Source organism: Mustela putorius, unplaced genomic scaffold (assembly GCF_011764305.1).
Source record: "Mustela putorius furo isolate JIRA1106 unplaced genomic scaffold, ASM1176430v1.1 tig00003858_pilon_pilon_pilon, whole genome shotgun sequence".
In the NCBI taxonomy this organism is placed as follows: Eukaryota; Metazoa; Chordata; class Mammalia; order Carnivora; family Mustelidae; genus Mustela; species Mustela putorius.
The window spans coordinates 39,673,491-39,685,995 of record NW_025422010.1 but is presented as its reverse complement, the minus strand read 5'-3'; the positions used below and the strand labels follow the sequence as shown (position 1 = coordinate 39,685,995).

General features: G+C 39.4%; 1 protein-coding gene across 5 annotated transcripts in view; it reads right to left on the bottom strand.

Moving 5' to 3' along the window:
* The window catches only part of CUNH18orf25 (chromosome unknown C18orf25 homolog), a 91,542-nt gene that overhangs the window by 70,011 nt on the left and 9,026 nt on the right, over positions 1-12,505 (bottom strand). The window contains exon 1 of one of the 5 annotated variants that reach the window (XM_045065588.1): positions 2,071-2,091. The exons of the other annotated variants lie outside the window; for them this stretch is intronic. The gene's annotated coding sequence lies outside the window, so the exon portion shown is untranslated. Of the gene's footprint in view, positions 1-2,070; positions 2,092-12,505 lie in introns of those variants that run through there. 5 annotated transcript variants of the gene reach the window in all.

The window sequence follows — 12,505 nt, the reverse complement described above, 5'->3', positions numbered from 1 at the left end:
AGCCCCGCATCGGGCTCTCTGCTCAGTGGGGAGCCTGCTTCCCCCTCTCTCTGCCTACTTGTGATCTCTGTCAAATAAATAAATAAAATCTTTTAAAAAAACAAAAACAAAAACAAAAAACCCACAATGGGATTTCAAAGTTTCACAGGAGATAACTTGGAACTGATTAGATTAAGATGAGAGGTCTACTTTAGCAAAGAACCATAATCCTGCATAACCAAAACTGCTCTCCGTCTCGTCTCGTCTCTTTTCATCAATGTTACTCTCAGCACTCATACAAAAAGGTAGTAGTACTAACACTAGACAGTGGTAGCAGTAAGATATGGTGACCTAACACATTTCAAACAAGAAAACAAAAGTTCACAAAAACATCAGTGCTGACACTAGAAAAGAAAGGGAATTTGAAGTGGTACGAGTCCACTGACAAATTATTCATGTTCTCTAAGCCTCAATTACCTTGTTTGTAAAACTTCAGTCCCTGGTAAGATGAAATGAGTTACACATTCAAAGTACCTAATATGTAAAAACCACAAAGTCAAATTTCAAGAAACTGTATTTTTTTAGCCTATCTATTCTCTTCTTCCTCTTCACTTCAAGCCCCTCACAGAGCTAACACGTCACTTCTCCATTCATTCATGTATGCAGCATTCATGCATTCAGCACAGATTTACTGAGTACCCAGCATCAGCTACTGTGCCAGGCACTAAGAAATAAACAGTACCTTCCTAGCAGTACTTGCAGTCTAAAGAACAGACAACTGTGGGCGCCTGGGTGGCTCAGTTGGTTGAGCAACCTGCCTTGGGCTCAGGTCATGATCCTGGAGTCCCAGGATCAAGTCCCATATCCGGCTCCCTGCTCAGCGGGGAGTCTGCTTCTCCCTCTGACCTCTCCCCTCTCATGTTCTCTCATTTTCTCTCCCTCAAATAAATAAATAAAATCTTAAAAAAAAAAAAAAAGGAAGAGACAACTGAATAAACACATGATTGAATAATCACACAAACAAATACAAAATTTACTACCGTGGTAAGTATTACAGAGAGAAGATATACTGGCACCACAAAGAGAGAAAAGGAAGAGGAATGTAACATAGCCTAAAAGATACAGGAAGGCTTCCCTGAAAAGTAAAGTAAATAGGAACCCACTCTTTTAAAGAGGGGAAGGAGACATAGATTTAAGCTGGTTTGTACTTCAAAAAGAGCACTCTGGCAGCAGAGACAGGATGGAAAAGAAGACAAATAAATGTCAACAGAACAATTCTAAGGCAAGGCAAAAAATTACAGTAGCTCTAGACTGATGGTACTGGCAACAGAGAGATGTGGATGGATAGGAGGTTACAGAGCACATATGTAGAGTGAGAAAGGTGTCGAGGACAAGTCTTTGGTTTCTGGATTCTGCAACTAGTCTGACAGTAGAACCAATCACCAAGGGAACATGAAAGGACTTGTGTAGTGAATGGAGGGGAAAAGGACATCAAGAGTTTGGTTTTAGGCTTAGGGATTTTAAAGTGCCTTTGAGACATTTGAAGAAATCTTAGAGAAGCACTAAGTATTTAATATTCAGGTCTAAAAGTCAGCAGAGATTGGGGTTGGATTTTCCTGCCAATAACATTAAAGTATTCTTGGCGTTCCTAAGACCAAATAAAACAATGAATCAGAAAGATAATTCAAATCTTGGGGGCACCTCATGGCTCAGTTGATTAAGCGTCTGCCTTCGACTCAGGTCATGATCCCAGGGTACTGGGATAAAGCCCCATGCCTGCTTTTCCCCCTTCCTGCCCCTCTCCCTGCTTGTTCATTCTCTCTGAGAACTAAATATTTTTTTTAAAAAAAGAAAAATTTAAATCTTTGAGAATCAGTTACTATTGTCTCTATTTGTCTGCACCTGACTCTCACTTTCTGTAAAAGTAAGGACATGAAAAAGAAAGGCAACAAGCAGAGAAAGAAAGAAACCTGGTTTCTAACCTTAGCTCTGCAGCTAACTGTGTAACTACTGTGTAACCTAACATGAGGCTCTAACTTTGTTCTTCAGTTCCTTAGCCGTAAAATTTTAAAAGTTGAGTAGAGGGGGCACCTGGGTAGCTCAGATGGTTAAACATCTGCCTTCAGCTCAGGTCATGATCTCCAGGTCCTGGGACTGAGCCCCATGTCGGGCTCCCAGCTCAGTAGAGAGTCTGCTTCTCCCTCTTCTCCTCTTGCTTGTTTCTCTCTCTCTAATGAATAATTTAAAAAAAAAAAATCTTTAAAAAAAAAAGTTGAGTAGGGAATGGAAATACAGATTTTGCAAGTTAAGAGAAACAAAACGTGCATATATGGAACAATCTAAGAATACTTTAAAAAGTCGAAAGCATCATAAACACATATTGCTCAACACTATTTCAATATATAGCATGTATGTAGGAAAGACAAGCAGTTGTTTCAGTAGTATTTTAGTGCTAATCTTTCATTTTTTTTTTAAGATTTTATTTATTCATTTGACAAATATCACAAGTAGGCAGCGAGGCAGGCAGAGAGAGAGGAAGGGAAACAGGCTCCTTGCTGCACAGAGAGCCGGATGCGGGGCTCGATCCCAGGACTCTGGGATCATGATCTGAGCCAAAGGCAGAGGCTTTAACCCACTGAGCCACCCAGGGGGCCCCTAATCTTTTATTTTAATGAAAGTGCTAATTTTTCATTTTAGTAAAAATAACTGTGAATTAATCCCCCCTTTGGGATGACTGCATAGAACTGTTTGATGCCCAAGGATACACTACATCTGTATATATACATATAAATAATAACATTACTAAAATAAAGAGCTCGTAGGGTGTCTGAGTGTCTCAGTTGGTTAAGCTTCTGGCTCCAGCTCAGGTCTTGATCTCAGGGCCCTAGGGTTGAGCCCCAGGCTCAGCCCGGAGTCTGCTTATCTCTCTGCCCCTCCCCCTGCTTGTATGCACACACTCCTACTACTCTCTGGCAAATAAATAGTATCTTTTAAAAAGTAAAATAAAGCCTGGGTGGCTCAAGCCATGACCCTGGAGTCCTGGGATGGGGTCCCACATCAGGCTCCCCACTCACCAGAGAGCCTGCTTCTCCTTCTCCCTCTGCTGCTCCCCTTGCTTGTGTTCTCTCTCACTTTGTCAAATAAATAAGTAAAAATCTTTAAAATAAAAAATAAAGCAATATTTAACCTCCGGAAAATCAGCTAAGCATTTAAAAGTATAACCCGCCAACAAGGCGAATTCTGTAAGGCAAGTACTATCACCCTATTTTACATATAGGGGCAAAGTTAAAGAATTTGCACAAAGTCAATACTGGAGTCAGGATTTTCACAGAAGCAATTCCAGAGTCCAAGCTCTTTATCATTCATCACCGCACAGTATATCCCACCTAGCACCATTCCTTAAAATAAGGAGCTGCTCAATAAATATCATAAATATCTGCTATTGATAATCCTCAATCCTATATTTTCATAATTATGTGGTAGCTTTGTTAAGCCAATGTACAGGGCTTTGGAGTTAGAGAAATCGAGATTACAGGGAGGGGTTTATATAGAAACTCTGCAGATTTTGAAAAACTTAAATACAACCCATACCTGGTGCTTCCTCCCCACAAAAAAATGTTAGGATAAAGTAAAGGGAGAGCAAAACCCACAAGACTTACAGTAAAGTGACTATTTTTTATCTGGCACATATATGACTTTGGCCAAGTTATGTAACTTCTCTGAGCCTATTTTTCAGTTACAAAATGATACTACAGTACTAACCTCAGAACTTTTTTTTTTTTTTTTAAGATTTATTCAGTGGCAAAGGGAGAGTCTCAAGCAGACTCCCTGCTGAGCACAGAGCCAGGCATGGGGCTCAATCTCACCACCCAAGATCATGACCTGAGCCAAAACCAAGAGTCAGACACTTAACCTACTGAGCCACCCAGGCACATCCCGCAAAATGTTACTAATGAGTATTAATTTCACTAGTGTGTGAGAAAATATTTCGTAAACCATTGAATGCCAGATTAACCACGGAGAAACATTTAATTTGCATTTTATAGTTTTTAAAACAGACCTGTTCTTGTTTTAGCCTAAGAGGAAAATTTCTTCTAACACTTGGCGTCTTTTGAAAAACTAATAATTAATTCTTATAACAGTGTGGGGGGCAGGAGGGACATAAATATTTGCTATTGATAACAGTAATAAAGTCAAGAAAAAGAGAGCCTTCAATATTGTGATTTTCAGTCAAAAGTGCTAAAGGATATACAGCCAAAAATTAGAAGCCACCAAGATGTCCTATAGCAGGTGACCATTCAAGTAAACTGAGGTACATCCAGACAATGGAATATTACTCAATGCTATAAAGAAATGAACTATGGGGCACCCATGTGGCCCAGGTGGTTAAGGGTCCAGTCTGACTTTTGATTTTGGCTCAGATCGTGACCTCAGGATAGTGAGATCGAGCGCCTTATCAAGCTCCCAGCTCAGCGAGCATATACTTGAGATTCTCTCCCTTTCTCTCTGCCCCTCCCCCTACCTGTGCATGTTTCCCTCTCTCTAAAATAAATAAATCTTTAAAAATATATATGAGCCATTAAGCCATAAAAAGACATGGGGAAAAAAACTTAAATGTATATTATTAAGTAAAAGAAGCCAATGTAAAAGGTTACATACTCTATAATTCAAACTATATGACATTCTTGAAAAGGCATAACTATGGAGAAGAGATACTAAAAAGCTCAGTGGTAGCCAGAAGCTTGGAGGAGGGAAAAATGAGCAGGTGGAGCACACAGGATTTTTAGGGCATGAAACTACTCTGTACAGTATTACAGTGGTGGATATACATGATAAAGTTGTCCAAACCCAAAAATTGTACAACACCAAGAATGAGCCCTAATGTTAACTACGGACTCTAGGTGATGATGCGTCAATGCACGTTCCTCAGTTGTTAGAAATGTACGACTCTGAGGGGCACGTTGATAATGTGTGGGAGCAAGAGGTATATGGAAAAATCTCTGTATCTTCCACTCAATTTTGCTGTAAACAAACTACCAAAAAAGAAAAATAAAGCCTATTAAGACAAATACGCCATCAAAAAAACCCCCTGGTTGCCAAGGAGAAATGTAGAAGGGAGAGGAGTAACAGGTGAAGCACAGGAGATATCGAGGGCAGTGAAACTTTTCTGCTGGATACCTAAGGAAGGACAGGCATTTGTCAAAATCCACAGAACTGTTATTCCATGTTACGGTATCTCTATTCTTCAACACAAAAAGTGAGACCTAATATAAACCAACAACAGGGAAACTGAAGAGGAGGAACTCTCTGTGCTTTCTCTCAATTTTTCAGCAAAACTAAAACTGCTCTAAAATATAAAGTCTATTAATTTTTTTTTAAATGCTGAGGAAATTGTAAGCTTGGAGCTACTGGGAAGCCAACTTTGCCCTCATGAGAATAAAGCCTGACTGAAAATGAAGCCCACAAAGAAAAGCAGTAGAGAGCCAGTAAACAAACAGGAAAAATAGTGCCCAGATGTCGAGTGTGAGTTCCTAGCTCCAACTAGGTTAGAGGCCAGCTACACACAGGACTTATCAAAATTAAAGGAACCTATTAAATCTCACTTTTGCTTTTTAAAAAGTGCATATGATGCTACAATATACATGTTAGTCATCTTCTGCATACCATTTTTGTAAAAGCTAGAGTCACTGCTCACAGAAAACCATCAAAGTTAACAGATTTACTTGTAAACTTAACCGAAAAGTTGACATGAGATCAATCTGCATTGCCCTGGCCTTTGCTTCTCAGCATCAGAAAACTAGTACCTGTAAGCACTACTGCTGAGGACTATTAGATATAGCATAAAACTCAACCATGAATCAGCCAAGATCTCAATGTTTTAAAAACATTCAAGGGTTATTTTATTTTCAAAATTTTATTTATTGGGGCAACTGGGTGGCTCAGTCGGTTAACAGTCTGCTTCAGCTCAGGTCATGATCCCTGAGTCCCAGGATCGAACCCCACATTGGGCTCCTACTCAGTGGGGAATCAGCTTCTCCCCCTGCCCTCACGCTGCTCGTGCCCTCCCCCTCTCTGGCTCTCTCAAATAAAAAGATACATAAATATTTAATACAAATATTTTAAATATTAAATTTTAATATTTAAAATAAATAAATAAAGATTTATTAATTTGTGAGAGAGTACATGCATACGTAGGGGAGGAACAGAGGGAGAAAATCCCAAGCAGACTTCCTGCTGAATGGAAAGACCAGCTCAATGTGCGATCTCTCCACCCATGAGATTAGATCATGACCTGAGCTGAAATTATAGGAGTTGGATGCCCAACTGACAGAGCCTCCCACACACCCCTCAAGGAATATTTTAAAAAGCAAAAAAAGATATAGGCGATTTCAACTGAAAAGCCTACTAAAAGAATGCTTCTGTTGCTATTTTTAAAAACAAACTGATGACTGTTTTATTGCCTATTTGCAGGCTTTTTACAAAGCTACAATTTAAAAAGATACACACAATTAAGTGGTCTATCCATACTGACAACTATCTAAACAATTCCATTTAGGTTTCCAGAACATTTTAATTATTTTTATTAATTATTGCTCATAGTTAACCTGAAATATATAATCCTCATTTCTAAGAAAAGAATATGTAGGTCAATGGCCAAGATATATTTAGATAGACTTAGATAGATATATTTAGAACACTTTCTGAATTTCCAACCTGTTTCTTAACCTAAGACACACAAGTAGCCCCCTTTAACCAAAATGAAAATTCTGAACATCTGGATCTTTACAAAACATCACTTAGGTTATACATTTTAAAGATACGGCTTTCATCAGACTCCTTTAAAATAAGTTTTCCTAATGTATTTGAGGTTTGATATTTAAAATTCAGGTTTTGTCCATGAATATACAAGAATAACTCCTCTGTGTGAATCAAAGCACATCTATGCTGTACACCAAAAAAGGTAAACAAGACTGCTCCTTGCTTAGACCTACAGTTTCTTCAGAAAGGCCTACAAGGCATGTATTGCTCAAGTCTCACTTCAGCATCATTTTGCTCCATTAGGCTCCAAATTCTTCAATATGCTAAGATCTTTTCTGATTCAGGAGATTTTGCCCTTGCTGTTCCCACTACGAGGAAAGGTAGTTACTATTCTGAAATCTGGTTTGCTCTAGTATTTAAGATCTCAATTGAAACCCACCTTTAAAAGGCCTTCCTTAAATACACTAAAACACCTCCTCACTCACCCGGATCCCCAATATTCTCTATTTCTTAAAAGGAAACTAAAATTACCTTGCTCATTTGTGTTTACAGTTTATTGTCTGTCTGCTTCATAGAATGTAAGAGGGCAGGGAATTTGTCGCATTGATTACTGTATCTGTAGCACTTAGAAAAATACCCCAAACCTGCCAGACACTTAATATTTGTTGAACAACATATATTTATACAGTATTTATGAAGCAAAAGACATTTTGCTAGGGCCTGTGGATATCATTTTTTAAATATAAGTTTCATTTTCATTAAAATAGAATCTTAACGACATTCTGCTACTTCAAACACTGGCTTTTTACAGTATCTTTTTTTTTTAATAATTTCCCAACCATTTAAAAAAAAATTTTTTTTAAGATTATTTATTTATTTGAGAGAGAGAGACAGTGAGAGAGAACATGAGCGAGGAGAAGGTCAGAGGGAGAAGCAGACTCCCCATGGAGCTGGGAGCCCGATGTGGGACTCGATCCCACGACTCCAGGATCATGACCTGAGCCGAAGGCAGTCGTCCAACCAACTGAGCCACCCAGGCGCCCATCCCAACCATTTAAAAATTTTAAGGACAAACTCTGCTACAAGTGCAGTTACCCTTTACTTCAGCACCAGCTTTATCTATAAATAAGCTACATATTAGCTTAACACCTGCCTTTCAGATATATACAATAATGATAAAGGCTTCAGTAACAATTTTTTTTCTTTTTTTTTTTTAAAGATTTTATTTATTTATTTGACAGAGAGAGATCACAAGTAGGCAGAGAGGCAGTCAGAGAGAGAGAGGAGGAAGCAGGCTCCCTGCTGAGCAGAGAGCCTGATGCGGGACTAGATCCCAGGACCCTGAGATCATGATCTGAGCAGAAGGCAGAGGCCTTAACCCACTGAGCCACCCAGGCGCCCATAATTTTTTTTTCAATAGCAGCTACAGGAAATGCAACTGACATGCGATTTTTTCCTTGCTTCAATCTATGGTTCAATTAATATAAGCTATTAAAGTTTAAATTCTAAGCTACTTCATTATTCAGTTTCACCCACAATTATACAAGAATACATGTTTTGTGGGGCACCTGGATAGTTCAGCTGGAAAAACGGGCAACTTTTTTTTCTTTCTTTTCAAGATATTACTTTTTGACAGAGAGAGGGGGCACTCAAAAAGGGGGAGCAGCGGGGCGCCTGGGTGGCTCGGTGGGTTAAGCCGCTGCCTTCGGCTCAGGTCATGATCTCAGGGTCCTGGGATCGAGTCCCGCATCAGGCTCTCTGCTCAGCAGGGAGCCTGCTTCCCTATCTCTCTCTCTCTCTCTGGCTGCCTCTCCGTCTACTTGTGATTTCTCTCTGTCAAATTAATAAATAAAAGCTTAAAAAAAAAAAAGGGGGGGAGCAGCAAGCAGAGGGAGAAGGAGATGCAGGCTCCCCACTAAGCAAGAAACCCAATGCAGCACTCGATCCCAGAACCCTGGATCAGAATCTGAGCCAAAGGCAGATGCTTAATCAACTGAGCCACCCAGGTGCCCCGAGTGTTTAACTCTTGATCTTGGGACCATGGGTTCAAGTCCCACATTGGCAGTGGGACTTGAAAAAAACTTTTAAAAAAACACTTGAACCAAAAAAAAATAATAATCTTTTATATAAATCAAAATATATCTGCATTTTATACTGAAGAAGGTAAACAAGGATACTCCTTTGATAACTTTCCCTAAAAACAAATACCCATTGTTTTTATTCACTTTATAGAGACCACACAATCACCACCTCTTTGATATCTTTATATCTGAAAAAAGCAGTGTACTTTTGCATACTGCACTTACTTAAAACCATGCCCAAAGCATACCATACAATTTAATCAGTAAAAGGAAAAACTATGCCAGGGCACTTTGGTGGCTCAGTTGGTTAAGCATCTGCCTTCAGCTCAGGTCATGATCTCAGGGTCCTGGAATCAAGCCCTGCATCAGGCTCTCTGCTCAGCAGGGAATCTGCTTCTCCCTCTTTGGTCTCCCTCTCTCTCTATTAAATAAAAATAAAATCTTTGGGGCACCTGGGTGGCTCAGTGGGTTAAGCCTCTGCCTTCGGCTCAGGTCATGATCTCAGAGTCCTGGGAACGAGCCCCGCATCAGGCTCTCTGCTCAGTAGGGAGCCTGCTTCCTCCTCTCTGCCTGCCTCTCTGCCTGCTTGTGATCTCTCTCTGTCAAATAAATAAATAAAATATTTAAAAAAAAAATCTTAAAAAAAAAATAAGTTAAAACTATGCCATATAAAGGAGGGAAGGAGTTATTAAGCAAGGGAAGTGCAGTCCAAATAGCCTCAGAGCAGTCTAAGCAAATTTTTTAAAGTTATTTTTTTATTGGTTTAGCTTTGAAATCCAAAAATTGTTAGCTGGCTTATAGTTTAAATATTCAGTTACATGTGTTTGTTCAGGTTTTTGTTTGTTTGGGGGTTTTTTAGGACTTTTTATTTTGGGGGACAAACAAGTGGCTCAGTTAGTTAAGCATCAAACTCTTGATTTCAGCTCAGGTCATGATCTCAGGATTGTGAGATCAAGGCCCATATGGGGTTCCACACCATGCAAGGAGCCTGCTTAAGGTTTTCTCTCTCCCTCTCCCTCTGTCCCTTCTCCCCTTAAAAAAAAAATAAAAGAGGCTGTTCTATTAAAAAAATATATTTTCAAGTATAATCTCTATATCCAACATGGGGCTCTAACTTACAGCACTGAGATCAAGTCACATGCTCTACTGACTGAGCCAACCAGGCACCCCTCAACTATGCATTTATTACTGAATCTATGATTCAAAAATGATGAACTCTCCTAGCAATAAAATTAAAAGCAACTGGACTGCTTCTACACTGCTATAAAAACACTTCTTATATGAATGGACCTTAAAAACAAAAGAAATCATGAGACCACCAACAACAATGTAGCTTAACTCTGAGAGAGTAGAAATTTCTGCCTCCAAGAGTTGCTTGCGTATGTTCTTGCATAGGTTTGCAATTGTTGCATAGCTTGCATCTTCTACTGACTCACTTGCAGTAGTAATAACTTTCCTAATAATTGGGACGAAGGTTAAAAAAAAATTCCATGACAATTATGGGTTTTTGTTTTTTGTTTTTTTTAAGATTTTATTTATTTATTTGACAGACAGAGATCACAAGTAGGCAGAGAAGCAGGCAGAGAGGGGAGGAAGCAGGCTCCCTGCTGAGCAGAGAGCCCGATGAGGGACTCAATCCCAGAACCCTGGGATCATGACCTGAGCCAAAGGCAGAGGCTTTAACCCACTAAGCCACCCAGGCGACCCCAATTATTGGTCTTTAAAACCACTTTCTAAGTTCTTTACCTAACTTTGCCTACCCTATACCCAAAAACTTAAAAGAAAAGGCCCAAGTTAAGGTGTTTTGAAGTTTTGCATGGTTTTACTTTTTAAAATATAAACATGAACAGAAGACAGAGACCAAGAGACAAATTGCAACCCAAGAAGATAAAACTAGAATGAAGCAGGACTTTCAGTTTTGTAAGCCTACTTCCTGCTGGTGTGGGCAACTGTCAAAGATTATGAAGTGACTCTACAGTGTCAGAGAAGTTGGATACAGATAATATGACAAGCTAAGGGTGGAAGAGAATCACAGTATAAATAATCACCCAAAAAAAATTAGCACCTAATAAATTACCTGATTTTTCTGACTGTAGCACACAACACATACACTGCTATGAGGGTGATTTTTAAAGCAAACAAACACACACACAGCAATGACAGAAAATTTAAGCCCAAGAAATTAAGAGTTAGTTAACCTTAAACATGGGGGAGGGGAACAGCACAATATGAAGAAAGTAATAAAAAGAAACCAGTCACTTATGCAAATGTTTTTACCTACCCCTCCAGCCCCATTATATTGCAATCTCCTCTGAAGACAGGGATTACGTTGTTTTCAGTTCATTCACAGTTCCTAATACTTAACGGTCTTTTCCCTTATATACAATATTTAAATCTTTGTTAAACTGAACTGAATCATTTTTAAAAATCACCAAGACCACTAATGAAACCCCTTGTTTGCTTAGTAGAACTATCAATTTGTATATAAAAATATTTTCCAGGGGCGCCTGGGTGGCTCAGTGGGTTAAGCCGCTGCCTTCGGCTCGGGTCATGATCTCAGGGTCCTGGGATCGAGTCCCTCGTCGGGCTCTCTGCTCAGCAGGGAGCCTGCTTCCCTCTCTCTCTCTCTCTGCCTGCCTCTCCATCTACTTGTGATTTCTCTCTCTCTGTCAAATAAATGAATAAAATCTTTAAAAAAAAAAAAATATTTTCCATTACATAAAGTCAACATGACTTCTGACAATGTAACTCTCCTTTCCACATAAAACCTAAGACAGGGGCACCTGGGTGGCTCAGTCATTAAGCGTCTGCCTTCAGCTCAGGGGATGATCCCAGAGTCCTGAGATCCAGTCCCTCATCGGGCTCCCCACTCAGTAGGAGACCTGTTTCTCCCTCTCCCATTTCCTCTGGTTGTGTTCCGTCTCTTACTGTCTCTGTCAAATAAATAAACAAAATCTTAAAACAAAAACAAAAACAAAAAAAAACCCTAACACAAAAACGGACACCACTAATAACCTGGTATTTTTCCTTAATTAGAATACTAAATATAGGGGCACCTGGGTGGCTCAGTGGGTTAAAGCCTCTGCCTTCAGCTCAGGTCGTGATCTCAGGATCCTGGGATAGAGCCCCGCATCGCATGGGGCTCTTTGCTCAGCAGGGAGCCTGCTTCCCTCACTCTCTCTCTCTCTGCCTGCCTCTCTGCCTACTTGTGATCTGTGTCTGTCAAATAAATAAATAAAATCTTTAAAAAAAAAGAATACTATATATAAATGTTTGTGAACTGATGCATAAAGATGCAAAAATAAACACAACTAAACTAAATTTCTTAGACAACATAACACAAATAAGGTAAAAGTAGAATTATCTTACTAAAAATCAAAACAAAGCCCCCAGTTCTAGGAAGAGAATCCACTATGTCTTTAACAGTGATGTTGCCAAATCTTTTGAAATAGAAAAATCAATCTTTTTTTCTAATTTTTATATATGCACACTTCAATTTTTTAAATTTTTTTTAAGATTTTATTTCTTTTGAGATAGGGCACATGAGCACGACTGGGGGTGAGGGACAGAGGGAGAAAAAGACTTCTCCACTGAGCAGGGAGCCCGATGCAGGACTTAATCCCAGTACCCTGGAATCATGACTTGAGCCAGCTGCAGATGCTTAACTGACTAAGCCACCCAGGCAC